General features: G+C 48.0%; 14 non-coding genes across 14 annotated transcripts; all 14 read left to right on the forward strand.

Moving 5' to 3' along the window:
- Nucleotides 1–566: 566 nt before the first annotated feature.
- On the forward strand, nucleotides 567–648 carry TRNAL-UAG (transfer RNA leucine (anticodon UAG)). The gene has a single exon. It is a non-coding gene; the product is annotated as a tRNA-Leu (tRNA).
- A 1,144-nt stretch (nucleotides 649–1,792) lies between these two features.
- On the forward strand, nucleotides 1,793–1,874 carry TRNAL-UAG (transfer RNA leucine (anticodon UAG)). The gene has a single exon. It is a non-coding gene; the product is annotated as a tRNA-Leu (tRNA).
- A 1,144-nt stretch (nucleotides 1,875–3,018) lies between these two features.
- Nucleotides 3,019–3,100, forward strand: TRNAL-UAG (transfer RNA leucine (anticodon UAG)). Its single transcript has one exon. It is a non-coding gene; the product is annotated as a tRNA-Leu (tRNA).
- A 1,144-nt stretch (nucleotides 3,101–4,244) lies between these two features.
- Nucleotides 4,245–4,326, forward strand: TRNAL-UAG (transfer RNA leucine (anticodon UAG)). The gene has a single exon. It is a non-coding gene; the product is annotated as a tRNA-Leu (tRNA).
- A 1,144-nt stretch (nucleotides 4,327–5,470) lies between these two features.
- TRNAL-UAG (transfer RNA leucine (anticodon UAG)) lies at nucleotides 5,471–5,552 on the forward strand. The gene has a single exon. It is a non-coding gene; the product is annotated as a tRNA-Leu (tRNA).
- A 1,144-nt stretch (nucleotides 5,553–6,696) lies between these two features.
- On the forward strand, nucleotides 6,697–6,778 carry TRNAL-UAG (transfer RNA leucine (anticodon UAG)). The gene has a single exon. It is a non-coding gene; the product is annotated as a tRNA-Leu (tRNA).
- Nucleotides 6,779–7,922: 1,144 nt separating this feature from the next.
- On the forward strand, nucleotides 7,923–8,004 carry TRNAL-UAG (transfer RNA leucine (anticodon UAG)). The gene has a single exon. It is a non-coding gene; the product is annotated as a tRNA-Leu (tRNA).
- Nucleotides 8,005–9,148: 1,144 nt separating this feature from the next.
- TRNAL-UAG (transfer RNA leucine (anticodon UAG)) lies at nucleotides 9,149–9,230 on the forward strand. Its single transcript has one exon. It is a non-coding gene; the product is annotated as a tRNA-Leu (tRNA).
- A 1,144-nt stretch (nucleotides 9,231–10,374) lies between these two features.
- On the forward strand, nucleotides 10,375–10,456 carry TRNAL-UAG (transfer RNA leucine (anticodon UAG)). The gene has a single exon. It is a non-coding gene; the product is annotated as a tRNA-Leu (tRNA).
- A 1,144-nt stretch (nucleotides 10,457–11,600) lies between these two features.
- On the forward strand, nucleotides 11,601–11,682 carry TRNAL-UAG (transfer RNA leucine (anticodon UAG)). Its single transcript has one exon. It is a non-coding gene; the product is annotated as a tRNA-Leu (tRNA).
- Nucleotides 11,683–12,826: 1,144 nt separating this feature from the next.
- On the forward strand, nucleotides 12,827–12,908 carry TRNAL-UAG (transfer RNA leucine (anticodon UAG)). Its single transcript has one exon. It is a non-coding gene; the product is annotated as a tRNA-Leu (tRNA).
- Nucleotides 12,909–14,052: 1,144 nt separating this feature from the next.
- Nucleotides 14,053–14,134, forward strand: TRNAL-UAG (transfer RNA leucine (anticodon UAG)). The gene has a single exon. It is a non-coding gene; the product is annotated as a tRNA-Leu (tRNA).
- A 1,144-nt stretch (nucleotides 14,135–15,278) lies between these two features.
- On the forward strand, nucleotides 15,279–15,360 carry TRNAL-UAG (transfer RNA leucine (anticodon UAG)). The gene has a single exon. It is a non-coding gene; the product is annotated as a tRNA-Leu (tRNA).
- Nucleotides 15,361–16,504: 1,144 nt separating this feature from the next.
- Nucleotides 16,505–16,586, forward strand: TRNAL-UAG (transfer RNA leucine (anticodon UAG)). The gene has a single exon. It is a non-coding gene; the product is annotated as a tRNA-Leu (tRNA).
- The last annotated feature ends 38 nt before the right edge of the window (nucleotides 16,587–16,624 follow it).

The following is a 16,624-nucleotide window of genomic DNA, read 5'->3' on the forward strand; positions in this document are numbered from 1 at the left end:
GCGTTACGGCTGGGGTTGGTCCAGTAAGGATCCCACACACCATGGACCATCGGCGGAGGCCCCGGGTAGGCTTACACTGCGGGCTAATGGTGGACTTCTTTAAAAACGTGAGCACTAAATGGGGCGGGATGTTGACTGAAAGAATGCAGCTAGCTACAGAAATATGCAGAAATAAAGAAAAACACATCTCATTGCATGCCTTTAAAGAGCTTACTCTCCCTACCGGCAATGTTCCTGAACCTTCGCTTCCCAAACATTTTTAGAACCAAAAAAAACCTAGAAAAGATCTGACCTCCCTCACCGGGAATTGAACTCAAGACTGCTGGATGGAGGGGTGCTGACATTGACCACTAGGCTACCAGACTGCTGTTGAACAGAGCACTCCCGAAAGGTGACATTTCAATTTCAGGCTGACAAGTGTGCTTTATTGTTCAGTTCGGGCTTTGCACAGCCAGTGCTAGAATTCAATCCAAGTTCATGCTTTGCTTTGATTTTGAATTAATGGCCAAACCAGCCAATCCCTAAAAAAATACAGGTCTCAGAGGCTCTCGTTTCAGTACCAGCAGGGTAGCGTGGCCGAGCGGTCTAAGGCGCTGGATTTAGGCTCCAGTCTCTTTGGAGGCGTGGGTTCGAATCCCACCGCTGCCAATAGCTGTTTCTTTTTTATCTTCATGCCACGTGTACAGACAGGACAATTGGGAGCCAGGGAATGGCATGTGTTTATGAATTCTTGCTTTTCTGAACACCCAGACTGAAAGCACACATCTGACTCGTGTGCGTTTTCACCAAAAAAGGGTAAAGCATAAATCACTGTTCACTGAAAACGGACATGCGTTCACGATCCTGTCAATAAACACGTTCAGGGCAGGGCCACAAATCTGCCGACACGATGCCCTAATGAATGCACATCTCTTTGCCTTGGTAGTTGCTCCTTTTTGCAGAGCCTTTTCCTGCTGCATCACAAAAACTCAGTTCAAGACACTTGGCTCCATCCAGTGGAGCTCCTATGCCCAGCTTAGAAACCCCCAGGCACGAGATTGCAAGGTCCCTGGTAATTCTCCCACTCCTGGACACGTCGGAACCAAGTTTCGTATGCACTAGCAGCGAGAACAAAATCCCACATGTGAGGACAATAGGCGTCTTTCATTTAGGGCTAGTGTTAGGCTAAGAGTTTGCAGTAGCTCCTTGGGTCGAGTTAGGGGTCGAATGAGACAAAGCTAAGATTTGCGTTACGGCTGGGGTTGGTCCAGTAAGGATCCCACACACCATGGACCATCGGCGGAGGCCCCGGGTAGGCTTACACTGCGGGCTAATGGTGGACTTCTTTAAAAACGTGAGCACTAAATGGGGCGGGATGTTGACTGAAAGAATGCAGCTAGCTACAGAAATATGCAGAAATAAAGAAAAACACATCTCATTGCATGCCTTTAAAGAGCTTACTCTCCCTACCGGCAATGTTCCTGAACCTTCGCTTCCCAAACATTTTTAGAACCAAAAAAAACCTAGAAAAGATCTGACCTCCCTCACCGGGAATTGAACTCAAGACTGCTGGATGGAGGGGTGCTGACATTGACCACTAGGCTACCAGACTGCTGTTGAACAGAGCACTCCCGAAAGGTGACATTTCAATTTCAGGCTGACAAGTGTGCTTTATTGTTCAGTTCGGGCTTTGCACAGCCAGTGCTAGAATTCAATCCAAGTTCATGCTTTGCTTTGATTTTGAATTAATGGCCAAACCAGCCAATCCCTAAAAAAATACAGGTCTCAGAGGCTCTCGTTTCAGTACCAGCAGGGTAGCGTGGCCGAGCGGTCTAAGGCGCTGGATTTAGGCTCCAGTCTCTTTGGAGGCGTGGGTTCGAATCCCACTGCTGCCAATAGCTGTTTCTTTTTTATCTTCATGCCACGTGTACAGACAGGACAATTGGGAGCCAGGGAATGGCATGTGTTTATGAATTCTTGCTTTTCTGAACACCCAGACTGAAAGCACACATCTGACTCGTGTGCGTTTTCACCAAAAAAGGGTAAAGCATAAATCACTGTTCACTGAAAACGGACATGCGTTCACGATCCTGTCAATAAACACGTGCTTGGCAGGGCCACAAATCTGCCGACACGATGCCCTAATGAATGCACATCTCTTTGCCTTGGTAGTTGCTCCTTTTTGCAGCGCCTTTTCCTGCTGCATCACAAAAACTCAGTTCAAGACACTTGGCTCCATCCAGTGGAGCTCCTATGCCCAGCTTAGAAACCCCCAGGCACGAGATTGCAAGGTCCCTGGTAATTCTCCCACTCCTGGACACGTCGGAACCAAGTTTCGTATGCACTAGCAGCGAGAACAAAATCCCACATGTGAGGACAATAGGCGTCTTTCATTTAGGGCTAGTGTTAGGCTAAGAGTTTGCAGTAGCTCCTTGGGTCGAGTTAGGGGTCGAATGAGACAAAGCTAAGATTTGCGTTACGGCTGGGGTTGGTCCAGTAAGGATCCCACACACCATGGACCATCGGCGGAGGCCCCGGGTAGGCTTACACTGCGGGCTAATGGTGGACTTCTTTAAAAACGTGAGCACTAAATGGGGCGGGATGTTGACTGAAAGAATGCAGCTAGCTACAGAAATATGCAGAAATAAAGAAAAACACATCTCATTGCATGCCTTTAAAGAGCTTACTCTCCCTACCGGCAATGTTCCTGAACCTTCGCTTCCCAAACATTTTTAGAACCAAAAAAAACCTAGAAAAGATCTGACCTCCCTCACCGGGAATTGAACTCAAGACTGCTGGATGGAGGGGTGCTGACATTGACCACTAGGCTACCAGACTGCTGTTGAACAGAGCACTCCCGAAAGGTGACATTTCAATTTCAGGCTGACAAGTGTGCTTTATTGTTCAGTTCGGGCTTTGCACAGCCAGTGCTAGAATTCAATCCAAGTTCATGCTTTGCTTTGATTTTGAATTAATGGCCAAACCAGCCAATCCCTAAAAAAATACAGGTCTCAGAGGCTCTCGTTTCAGTACCAGCAGGGTAGCGTGGCCGAGCGGTCTAAGGCGCTGGATTTAGGCTCCAGTCTCTTTGGAGGCGTGGGTTCGAATCCCACCGCTGCCAATAGCTGTTTCTTTTTTATCTTCATGCCACGTGTACAGACAGGACAATTGGGAGCCAGGGAATGGCATGTGTTTATGAATTCTTGCTTTTCTGAACACCCAGACTGAAAGCACACATCTGACTCGTGTGCGTTTTCACCAAAAAAGGGTAAAGCATAAATCACTGTTCACTGAAAACGGACATGCGTTCACGATCCTGTCAATAAACACGTGCTTGGCAGGGCCACAAATCTGCCGACACGATGCCCTAATGAATGCACATCTCTTTGCCTTGGTAGTTGCTCCTTTTTGCAGCGCCTTTTCCTGCTGCATCACAAAAACTCAGTTCAAGACACTTGGCTCCATCCAGTGGAGCTCCTATGCCCAGCTTAGAAACCCCCAGGCACGAGATTGCAAGGTCCCTGGTAATTCTCCCACTCCTGGACACGTCGGAACCAAGTTTCGTATGCACTAGCAGCGAGAACAAAATCCCACATGTGAGGACAATAGGCGTCTTTCATTTAGGGCTAGTGTTAGGCTAAGAGTTTGCAGTAGCTCCTTGGGTCGAGTTAGGGGTCGAATGAGACAAAGCTAAGATTTGCGTTACGGCTGGGGTTGGTCCAGTAAGGATCCCACACACCATGGACCATCGGCGGAGGCCCCGGGTAGGCTTACACTGCGGGCTAATGGTGGACTTCTTTAAAAACGTGAGCACTAAATGGGGCGGGATGTTGACTGAAAGAATGCAGCTAGCTACAGAAATATGCAGAAATAAAGAAAAACACATCTCATTGCATGCCTTTAAAGAGCTTACTCTCCCTACCGGCAATGTTCCTGAACCTTCGCTTCCCAAACATTTTTAGAACCAAAAAAATCCTAGAAAAGATCTGACCTCCCTCACCGGGAATTGAACTCAGGACTGCTGGATGGAGGGGTGCTGACATTGACCACTAGGCTACCAGACTGCTGTCGAACAGAGCACTCCCGAAAGGTGACATTTCAATTTCAGGCTGACAAGTGTGCTTTATTGTTCAGTTCGGGCTTTGCACAGCCAGTGCTAGAATTCAATCCAAGTTCATGCTTTGCTTTGATTTTGAATTAATGGCCAAACCAGCCAATCCCTAAAAAAATACAGGTCTCAGAGGCTCTCGTTTCAGTACCAGCAGGGTAGCGTGGCCGAGCGGTCTAAGGCGCTGGATTTAGGCTCCAGTCTCTTTGGAGGCGTGGGTTCGAATCCCACCGCTGCCAATAGCTGTTTCTTTTTTATCTTCATGCCACGTGTACAGACAGGACAATTGGGAGCCAGGGAATGGCATGTGTTTATGAATTCTTGCTTTTCTGAACACCCAGACTGAAAGCACACATCTGACTCGTGTGCGTTTTCACCAAAAAAGGGTAAAGCATAAATCACTGTTCACTGAAAACGGACATGCGTTCACGATCCTGTCAATAAACACGTGCTTGGCAGGGCCACAAATCTGCCGACACGATGCCCTAATGAATGCACATCTCTTTGCCTTGGTAGTTGCTCCTTTTTGCAGAGCCTTTTCCTGCTGCATCACAAAAACTCAGTTCAAGACACTTGGCTCCATCCAGTGGAGCTCCTATGCCCAGCTTAGAAACCCCCAGGCACGAGATTGCAAGGTCCCTGGTAATTCTCCCACTCCTGGACACGTCGGAACCAAGTTTCGTATGCACTAGCAGCGAGAACAAAATCCCACATGTGAGGACAATAGGCGTCTTTCATTTAGGGCTAGTGTTAGGCTAAGAGTTTGCAGTAGCTCCTTGGGTCGAGTTAGGGGTCGAATGAGACAAAGCTAAGATTTGCGTTACGGCTGGGGTTGGTCCAGTAAGGATCCCACACACCATGGACCATCGGCGGAGGCCCCGGGTAGGCTTACACTGCGGGCTAATGGTGGACTTCTTTAAAAACGTGAGCACTAAATGGGGCGGGATGTTGACTGAAAGAATGCAGCTAGCTACAGAAATATGCAGAAATAAAGAAAAACACATCTCATTGCATGCCTTTAAAGAGCTTACTCTCCCTACCGGCAATGTTCCTGAACCTTCGCTTCCCAAACATTTTTAGAACCAAAAAAAACCTAGAAAAGATCTGACCTCCCTCACCGGGAATTGAACTCAAGACTGCTGGATGGAGGGGTGCTGACATTGACCACTAGGCTACCAGACTGCTGTTGAACAGAGCACTCCCGAAAGGTGACATTTCAATTTCAGGCTGACAAGTGTGCTTTATTGTTCAGTTCGGGCTTTGCAGAGCCAGTGCTAGAATTCAATCCAAGTTCATGCTTTGCTTTGATTTTGAATTAATGGCCAAACCAGCCAATCCCTAAAAAAATACAGGTCTCAGAGGCTCTCGTTTCAGTACCAGCAGGGTAGCGTGGCCGAGCGGTCTAAGGCGCTGGATTTAGGCTCCAGTCTCTTTGGAGGCGTGGGTTCGAATCCCACCGCTGCCAATAGCTGTTTCTTTTTTATCTTCATGCCACGTGTACAGACAGGACAATTGGGAGCCAGGGAATGGCATGTGTTTATGAATTCTTGCTTTTCTGAACACCCAGACTGAAAGCACACATCTGACTCGTGTGCGTTTTCACCAAAAAAGGGTAAAGCATAAATCACTGTTCACTGAAAACGGACATGCGTTCACGATCCTGTCAATAAACACGTGCTTGGCAGGGCCACAAATCTGCCGACACGATGCCCTAATGAATGCACATCTCTTTGCCTTGGTAGTTGCTCCTTTTTGCAGCGCCTTTTCCTGCTGCATCACAAAAACTCAGTTCAAGACACTTGGCTCCATCCAGTGGAGCTCCTATGCCCAGCTTAGAAACCCCCAGGCACGAGATTGCAAGGTCCCTGGTAATTCTCCCACTCCTGGACACGTCGGAACCAAGTTTCGTATGCACTAGCAGCGAGAACAAAATCCCACATGTGAGGACAATAGGCGTCTTTCATTTAGGGCTAGTGTTAGGCTAAGAGTTTGCAGTAGCTCCTTGGGTCGAGTTAGGGGTCGAATGAGACAAAGCTAAGATTTGCGTTACGGCTGGGGTTGGTCCAGTAAGGATCCCACACACCATGGACCATCGGCGGAGGCCCCGGGTAGGCTTACACTGCGGGCTAATGGTGGACTTCTTTAAAAACGTGAGCACCAAATGGGGCGGGATGTTGACTGAAAGAATGCAGCTAGCTACAGAAATATGCAGAAATAAAGAAAAACACATCTCATTGCATGCCTTTAAAGAGCTTACTCTCCCTACCGGCAATGTTCCTGAACCTTCGCTTCCCAAACATTTTTAGAACCAAAAAAAACCTAGAAAAGATCTGACCTCCCTCACCGGGAATTGAACTCAAGACTGCTGGATGGAGGGGTGCTGACATTGACCACTAGGCTACCAGACTGCTGTTGAACAGAGCACTCCCGAAAGGTGACATTTCAATTTCAGGCTGACAAGTGTGCTTTATTGTTCAGTTCGGGCTTTGCACAGCCAGTGCTAGAATTCAATCCAAGTTCATGCTTTGCTTTGATTTTGAATTAATGGCCAAACCAGCCAATCCCTAAAAAAATACAGGTCTCAGAGGCTCTCGTTTCAGTACCAGCAGGGTAGCGTGGCCGAGCGGTCTAAGGCGCTGGATTTAGGCTCCAGTCTCTTTGGAGGCGTGGGTTCGAATCCCACCGCTGCCAATAGCTGTTTCTTTTTTATCTTCATGCCACGTGTACAGACAGGACAATTGGGAGCCAGGGAATGGCATGTGTTTATGAATTCTTGCTTTTCTGAACACCCAGACTGAAAGCACACATCTGACTCGTGTGCGTTTTCACCAAAAAAGGGTAAAGCATAAATCACTGTTCACTGAAAACGGACATGCGTTCACGATCCTGTCAATAAACACGTGCTTGGCAGGGCCACAAATCTGCCGACACGATGCCCTAATGAATGCACATCTCTTTGCCTTGGTAGTTGCTCCTTTTTGCAGCGCCTTTTCCTGCTGCATCACAAAAACTCAGTTCAAGACACTTGGCTCCATCCAGTGGAGCTCCTATGCCCAGCTTAGAAACCCCCAGGCACGAGATTGCAAGGTCCCTGGTAATTCTCCCACTCCTGGACACGTCGGAACCAAGTTTCGTATGCACTAGCAGCGAGAACAAAATCCCACATGTGAGGACAATAGGCGTCTTTCATTTAGGGCTAGTGTTAGGCTAAGAGTTTGCAGTAGCTCCTTGGGTCGAGTTAGGGGTCGAATGAGACAAAGCTAAGATTTGCGTTACGGCTGGGGTTGGTCCAGTAAGGATCCCACACACCATGGACCATCGGCGGAGGCCCCGGGTAGGCTTACACTGCGGGCTAATGGTGGACTTCTTTAAAAACGTGAGCACTAAATGGGGCGGGATGTTGACTGAAAGAATGCAGCTAGCTACAGAAATATGCAGAAATAAAGAAAAACACATCTCATTGCATGCCTTTAAAGAGCTTACTCTCCCTACCGGCAATGTTCCTGAACCTTCGCTTCCCAAACATTTTTAGAACCAAAAAAAACCTAGAAAAGATCTGACCTCCCTCACCGGGAATTGAACTCAAGACTGCTGGATGGAGGGGTGCTGACATTGACCACTAGGCTACCAGACTGCTGTTGAACAGAGCACTCCCGAAAGGTGACATTTCAATTTCAGGCTGACAAGTGTGCTTTATTGTTCAGTTCGGGCTTTGCACAGCCAGTGCTAGAATTCAATCCAAGTTCATGCTTTGCTTTGATTTTGAATTAATGGCCAAACCAGCCAATCCCTAAAAAAATACAGGTCTCAGAGGCTCTCGTTTCAGTACCAGCAGGGTAGCGTGGCCGAGCGGTCTAAGGCGCTGGATTTAGGCTCCAGTCTCTTTGGAGGCGTGGGTTCGAATCCCACCGCTGCCAATAGCTGTTTCTTTTTTATCTTCATGCCACGTGTACAGACAGGACAATTGGGAGCCAGGGAATGGCATGTGTTTATGAATTCTTGCTTTTCTGAACACCCAGACTGAAAGCACACATCTGACTCGTGTGCGTTTTCACCAAAAAAGGGTAAAGCATAAATCACTGTTCACTGAAAACGGACATGCGTTCACGATCCTGTCAATAAACACGTGCTTGGCAGGGCCACAAATCTGCCGACACGATGCCCTAATGAATGCACATCTCTTTGCCTTGGTAGTTGCTCCTTTTTGCAGCGCCTTTTCCTGCTGCATCACAAAAACTCAGTTCAAGACACTTGGCTCCATCCAGTGGAGCTCCTATGCCCAGCTTAGAAACCCCCAGGCACGAGATTGCAAGGTCCCTGGTAATTCTCCCACTCCTGGACACGTCGGAACCAAGTTTCGTATGCACTAGCAGCGAGAACAAAATCCCACATGTGAGGACAATAGGCGTCTTTCATTTAGGGCTAGTGTTAGGCTAAGAGTTTGCAGTAGCTCCTTGGGTCGAGTTAGGGGTCGAATGAGACAAAGCTAAGATTTGCGTTACGGCTGGGGTTGGTCCAGTAAGGATCCCACACACCATGGACCATCGGCGGAGGCCCCGGGTAGGCTTACACTGCGGGCTAATGGTGGACTTCTTTAAAAACGTGAGCACTAAATGGGGCGGGATGTTGACTGAAAGAATGCAGCTAGCTACAGAAATATGCAGAAATAAAGAAAAACACATCTCATTGCATGCCTTTAAAGAGCTTACTCTCCCTACCGGCAATGTTCCTGAACCTTCGCTTCCCAAACATTTTTAGAACCAAAAAAAACCTAGAAAAGATCTGACCTCCCTCACCGGGAATTGAACTCAAGACTGCTGGATGGAGGGGTGCTGACATTGACCACTAGGCTACCAGACTGCTGTTGAACAGAGCACTCCCGAAAGGTGACATTTCAATTTCAGGCTGACAAGTGTGCTTTATTGTTCAGTTCGGGCTTTGCACAGCCAGTGCTAGAATTCAATCCAAGTTCATGCTTTGCTTTGATTTTGAATTAATGGCCAAACCAGCCAATCCCTAAAAAAATACAGGTCTCAGAGGCTCTCGTTTCAGTACCAGCAGGGTAGCGTGGCCGAGCGGTCTAAGGCGCTGGATTTAGGCTCCAGTCTCTTTGGAGGCGTGGGTTCGAATCCCACCGCTGCCAATAGCTGTTTCTTTTTTATCTTCATGCCACGTGTACAGACAGGACAATTGGGAGCCAGGGAATGGCATGTGTTTATGAATTCTTGCTTTTCTGAACACCCAGACTGAAAGCACACATCTGACTCGTGTGCGTTTTCACCAAAAAAGGGTAAAGCATAAATCACTGTTCACTGAAAACGGACATGCGTTCACGATCCTGTCAATAAACACGTGCTTGGCAGGGCCACAAATCTGCCGACACGATGCCCTAATGAATGCACATCTCTTTGCCTTGGTAGTTGCTCCTTTTTGCAGCGCCTTTTCCTGCTGCATCACAAAAACTCAGTTCAAGACACTTGGCTCCATCCAGTGGAGCTCCTATGCCCAGCTTAGAAACCCCCAGGCACGAGATTGCAAGGTCCCTGGTAATTCTCCCACTCCTGGACACGTCGGAACCAAGTTTCGTATGCACTAGCAGCGAGAACAAAATCCCACATGTGAGGACAATAGGCGTCTTTCATTTAGGGCTAGTGTTAGGCTAAGAGTTTGCAGTAGCTCCTTGGGTCGAGTTAGGGGTCGAATGAGACAAAGCTAAGATTTGCGTTACGGCTGGGGTTGGTCCAGTAAGGATCCCACACACCATGGACCATCGGCGGAGGCCCCGGGTAGGCTTACACTGCGGGCTAATGGTGGACTTCTTTAAAAACGTGAGCACCAAATGGGGCGGGATGTTGACTGAAAGAATGCAGCTAGCTACAGAAATATGCAGAAATAAAGAAAAACACATCTCATTGCATGCCTTTAAAGAGCTTACTCTCCCTACCGGCAATGTTCCTGAACCTTCGCTTCCCAAACATTTTTAGAACCAAAAAAAACCTAGAAAAGATCTGACCTCCCTCACCGGGAATTGAACTCAAGACTGCTGGATGGAGGGGTGCTGACATTGACCACTAGGCTACCAGACTGCTGTCGAACAGAGCACTCCCGAAAGGTGACATTTCAATTTCAGGCTGACAAGTGTGCTTTATTGTTCAGTTCGGGCTTTGCACAGCCAGTGCTAGAATTCAATCCAAGTTCATGCTTTGCTTTGATTTTGAATTAATGGCCAAACCAGCCAATCCCTAAAAAAATACAGGTCTCAGAGGCTCTCGTTTCAGTACCAGCAGGGTAGCGTGGCCGAGCGGTCTAAGGCGCTGGATTTAGGCTCCAGTCTCTTTGGAGGCGTGGGTTCGAATCCCACCGCTGCCAATAGCTGTTTCTTTTTTATCTTCATGCCACGTGTACAGACAGGACAATTGGGAGCCAGGGAATGGCATGTGTTTATGAATTCTTGCTTTTCTGAACACCCAGACTGAAAGCACACATCTGACTCGTGTGCGTTTTCACCAAAAAAGGGTAAAGCATAAATCACTGTTCACTGAAAACGGACATGCGTTCACGATCCTGTCAATAAACACGTGCTTGGCAGGGCCACAAATCTGCCGACACGATGCCCTAATGAATGCACATCTCTTTGCCTTGGTAGTTGCTCCTTTTTGCAGCGCCTTTTCCTGCTGCATCACAAAAACTCAGTTCAAGACACTTGGCTCCATCCAGTGGAGCTCCTATGCCCAGCTTAGAAACCCCCAGGCACGAGATTGCAAGGTCCCTGGTAATTCTCCCACTCCTGGACACGTCGGAACCAAGTTTCGTATGCACTAGCAGCGAGAACAAAATCCCACATGTGAGGACAATAGGCGTCTTTCATTTAGGGCTAGTGTTAGGCTAAGAGTTTGCAGTAGCTCCTTGGGTCGAGTTAGGGGTCGAATGAGACAAAGCTAAGATTTGCGTTACGGCTGGGGTTGGTCCAGTAAGGATCCCACACACCATGGACCATCGGCGGAGGCCCCGGGTAGGCTTACACTGCGGGCTAATGGTGGACTTCTTTAAAAACGTGAGCACTAAATGGGGCGGGATGTTGACTGAAAGAATGCAGCTAGCTACAGAAATATGCAGAAATAAAGAAAAACACATCTCATTGCATGCCTTTAAAGAGCTTACTCTCCCTACCGGCAATGTTCCTGAACCTTCGCTTCCCAAACATTTTTAGAACCAAAAAAAACCTAGAAAAGATCTGACCTCCCTCACCGGGAATTGAACTCAAGACTGCTGGATGGAGGGGTGCTGACATTGACCACTAGGCTACCAGACTGCTGTTGAACAGAGCACTCCCGAAAGGTGACATTTCAATTTCAGGCTGACAAGTGTGCTTTATTGTTCAGTTCGGGCTTTGCACAGCCAGTGCTAGAATTCAATCCAAGTTCATGCTTTGCTTTGATTTTGAATTAATGGCCAAACCAGCCAATCCCTAAAAAAATACAGGTCTCAGAGGCTCTCGTTTCAGTACCAGCAGGGTAGCGTGGCCGAGCGGTCTAAGGCGCTGGATTTAGGCTCCAGTCTCTTTGGAGGCGTGGGTTCGAATCCCACCGCTGCCAATAGCTGTTTCTTTTTTATCTTCATGCCACGTGTACAGACAGGACAATTGGGAGCCAGGGAATGGCATGTGTTTATGAATTCTTGCTTTTCTGAACACCCAGACTGAAAGCACACATCTGACTCGTGTGCGTTTTCACCAAAAAAGGGTAAAGCATAAATCACTGTTCACTGAAAACGGACATGCGTTCACGATCCTGTCAATAAACACGTGCTTGGCAGGGCCACAAATCTGCCGACACGATGCCCTAATGAATGCACATCTCTTTGCCTTGGTAGTTGCTCCTTTTTGCAGCGCCTTTTCCTGCTGCATCACAAAAACTCAGTTCAAGACACTTGGCTCCATCCAGTGGAGCTCCTATGCCCAGCTTAGAAACCCCCAGGCACGAGATTGCAAGGTCCCTGGTAATTCTCCCACTCCTGGACACGTCGGAACCAAGTTTCGTATGCACTAGCAGCGAGAACAAAATCCCACATGTGAGGACAATAGGCGTCTTTCATTTAGGGCTAGTGTTAGGCTAAGAGTTTGCAGTAGCTCCTTGGGTCGAGTTAGGGGTCGAATGAGACAAAGCTAAGATTTGCGTTACGGCTGGGGTTGGTCCAGTAAGGATCCCACACACCATGGACCATCGGCGGAGGCCCCGGGTAGGCTTACACTGCGGGCTAATGGTGGACTTCTTTAAAAACGTGAGCACTAAATGGGGCGGGATGTTGACTGAAAGAATGCAGCTAGCTACAGAAATATGCAGAAATAAAGAAAAACACATCTCATTGCATGCCTTTAAAGAGCTTACTCTCCCTACCGGCAATGTTCCTGAACCTTCGCTTCCCAAACATTTTTAGAACCAAAAAAAACCTAGAAAAGATCTGACCTCCCTCACCGGGAATTGAACTCAAGACTGCTGGATGGAGGGGTGCTGACATTGACCACTAGGCTACCAGACTGCTGTTGAACAGAGCACTCCCGAAAGGTGACATTTCAATTTCAGGCTGACAAGTGTGCTTTATTGTTCAGTTCGGGCTTTGCACAGCCAGTGCTAGAATTCAATCCAAGTTCATGCTTTGCTTTGATTTTGAATTAATGGCCAAACCAGCCAATCCCTAAAAAAATACAGGTCTCAGAGGCTCTCGTTTCAGTACCAGCAGGGTAGCGTGGCCGAGCGGTCTAAGGCGCTGGATTTAGGCTCCAGTCTCTTTGGAGGCGTGGGTTCGAATCCCACCGCTGCCAATAGCTGTTTCTTTTTTATCTTCATGCCACGTGTACAGACAGGACAATTGGGAGCCAGGGAATGGCATGTGTTTATGAATTCTTGCTTTTCTGAACACCCAGACTGAAAGCACACATCTGACTCGTGTGCGTTTTCACCAAAAAAGGGTAAAGCATAAATCACTGTTCACTGAAAACGGACATGCGTTCACGATCCTGTCAATAAACACGTGCTTGGCAGGGCCACAAATCTGCCGACACGATGCCCTAATGAATGCACATCTCTTTGCCTTGGTAGTTGCTCCTTTTTGCAGCGCCTTTTCCTGCTGCATCACAAAAACTCAGTTCAAGACACTTGGCTCCATCCAGTGGAGCTCCTATGCCCAGCTTAGAAACCCCCAGGCACGAGATTGCAAGGTCCCTGGTAATTCTCCCACTCCTGGACACGTCGGAACCAAGTTTCGTATGCACTAGCAGCGAGAACAAAATCCCACATGTGAGGACAATAGGCGTCTTTCATTTAGGGCTAGTGTTAGGCTAAGAGTTTGCAGTAGCTCCTTGGGTCGAGTTAGGGGTCGAATGAGACAAAGCTAAGATTTGCGTTACGGCTGGGGTTGGTCCAGTAAGGATCCCACACACCATGGACCATCGGCGGAGGCCCCGGGTAGGCTTACACTGCGGGCTAATGGTGGACTTCTTTAAAAACGTGAGCACTAAATGGGGCGGGATGTTGACTGAAAGAATGCAGCTAGCTACAGAAATATGCAGAAATAAAGAAAAACACATCTCATTGCATGCCTTTAAAGAGCTTACTCTCCCTACCGGCAATGTTCCTGAACCTTCGCTTCCCAAACATTTTTAGAACCAAAAAAAACCTAGAAAAGATCTGACCTCCCTCACCGGGAATTGAACTCAAGACTGCTGGATGGAGGGGTGCTGACATTGACCACTAGGCTACCAGACTGCTGTTGAACAGAGCACTCCCGAAAGGTGACATTTCAATTTCAGGCTGACAAGTGTGCTTTATTGTTCAGTTCGGGCTTTGCACAGCCAGTGCTAGAATTCAATCCAAGTTCATGCTTTGCTTTGATTTTGAATTAATGGCCAAACCAGCCAATCCCTAAAAAAATACAGGTCTCAGAGGCTCTCGTTTCAGTACCAGCAGGGTAGCGTGGCCGAGCGGTCTAAGGCGCTGGATTTAGGCTCCAGTCTCTTTGGAGGCGTGGGTTCGAATCCCACCGCTGCCAATAGCTGTTTCTTTTTTATCTTCATGCCACGTGTACAGACAGGACAATTGGGAGCCAGGGAATGGCATGTGTTTATGAATTCTTGCTTTTCTGAACACCCAGACTGAAAGCACACATCTGACTCGTGTGCGTTTTCACCAAAAAAGGGTAAAGCATAAATCACTGTTCACTGAAAACGGACATGCGTTCACGATCCTGTCAATAAACACGTGCTTGGCAGGGCCACAAATCTGCCGACACGATGCCCTAATGAATGCACATCTCTTTGCCTTGGTAGTTGCTCCTTTTTGCAGCGCCTTTTCCTGCTGCATCACAAAAACTCAGTTCAAGACACTTGGCTCCATCCAGTGGAGCTCCTATGCCCAGCTTAGAAACCCCCAGGCACGAGATTGCAAGGTCCCTGGTAATTCTCCCACTCCTGGACACGTCGGAACCAAGTTTCGTATGCACTAGCAGCGAGAACAAAATCCCACATGTGAGGACAATAGGCGTCTTTCATTTAGGGCTAGTGTTAGGCTAAGAGTTTGCAGTAGCTCCTTGGGTCGAGTTAGGGGTCGAATGAGACAAAGCTAAGATTTGCGTTACGGCTGGGGTTGGTCCAGTAAGGATCCCACACACCATGGACCATCGGCGGAGGCCCCGGGTAGGCTTACACTGCGGGCTAATGGTGGACTTCTTTAAAAACGTGAGCACTAAATGGGGCGGGATGTTGACTGAAAGAATGCAGCTAGCTACAGAAATATGCAGAAATAAAGAAAAACACATCTCATTGCATGCCTTTAAAGAGCTTACTCTCCCTACCGGCAATGTTCCTGAACCTTCGCTTCCCAAACATTTTTAGAACCAAAAAAAACCTAGAAAAGATCTGACCTCCCTCACCGGGAATTGAACTCAAGACTGCTGGATGGAGGGGTGCTGACATTGACCACTAGGCTACCAGACTGCTGTTGAACAGAGCACTCCCGAAAGGTGACATTTCAATTTCAGGCTGACAAGTGTGCTTTATTGTTCAGTTCGGGCTTTGCACAGCCAGTGCTAGAATTCAATCCAAGTTCATGCTTTGCTTTGATTTTGAATTAATGGCCAAACCAGCCAATCCCTAAAAAAATACAGGTCTCAGAGGCTCTCGTTTCAGTACCAGCAGGGTAGCGTGGCCGAGCGGTCTAAGGCGCTGGATTTAGGCTCCAGTCTCTTTGGAGGCGTGGGTTCGAATCCCACCGCTGCCAATAGCTGTTTCTTTTTTATCTTCATGCCACGTGTACAGACAGGACAATTGGGAGCCAGGGAATGGCATGTGTTTATGAATTCTTGCTTTTCTGAACACCCAGACTGAAAGCACACATCTGACTCGTGTGCGTTTTCACCAAAAAAGGGTAAAGCATAAATCACTGTTCACTGAAAACGGACATGCGTTCACGATCCTGTCAATAAACACGTGCTTGGCAGGGCCACAAATCTGCCGACACGATGCCCTAATGAATGCACATCTCTTTGCCTTGGTAGTTGCTCCTTTTTGCAGCGCCTTTTCCTGCTGCATCACAAAAACTCAGTTCAAGACACTTGGCTCCATCCAGTGGAGCTCCTATGCCCAGCTTAGAAACCCCCAGGCACGAGATTGCAAGGTCCCTGGTAATTCTCCCACTCCTGGACACGTCGGAACCAAGTTTCGTATGCACTAGCAGCGAGAACAAAATCCCACATGTGAGGACAATAGGCGTCTTTCATTTAGGGCTAGTGTTAGGCTAAGAGTTTGCAGTAGCTCCTTGGGTCGAGTTAGGGGTCGAATGAGACAAAGCTAAGATTTGCGTTACGGCTGGGGTTGGTCCAGTAAGGATCCCACACACCATGGACCATCGGCGGAGGCCCCGGGTAGGCTTACACTGCGGGCTAATGGTGGACTTCTTTAAAAACGTGAGCACCAAATGGGGCGGGATGTTGACTGAAAGAATGCAGCTAGCTACAGAAATATGCAGAAATAAAGAAAAACACATCTCATTGCATGCCTTTAAAGAGCTTACTCTCCCTACCGGCAATGTTCCTGAACCTTCGCTTCCCAAACATTTTTAGAACCAAAAAAAACCTAGAAAAGATCTGACCTCCCTCACCGGGAATTGAACTCAAGACTGCTGGATGGAGGGGTGCTGACATTGACCACTAGGCTACCAGACTGCTGTTGAACAGAGCACTCCCGAAAGGTGACATTTCAATTTCAGGCTGACAAGTGTGCTTTATTGTTCAGTTCGGGCTTTGCACAGCCAGTGCTAGAATTCAATCCAAGTTCATGCTTTGCTTTGATTTTGAATTAATGGCCAAACCAGCCAATCCCTAAAAAAATACAGGTCTCAGAGGCTCTCGTTTCAGTACCAGCAGGGTAGCGTGGCCGAGCGGTCTAAGGCGCTGGATTTAGGCTCCAGTCTCTTTGGAGGCGTGGGTTCGAATCCCACCGCTGCCAATAGCTGTTTCTTTTTTATCTTCATGCCACGTGTACAG

The sequence above is a fragment of the Ambystoma mexicanum genome, chromosome 1p, assembly GCF_040938575.1.
Source record: "Ambystoma mexicanum isolate Mex_15411 chromosome 1p, UKY_AmexF1_1, whole genome shotgun sequence".
Taxonomy (NCBI): Eukaryota; Metazoa; Chordata; class Amphibia; order Caudata; family Ambystomatidae; genus Ambystoma; species Ambystoma mexicanum.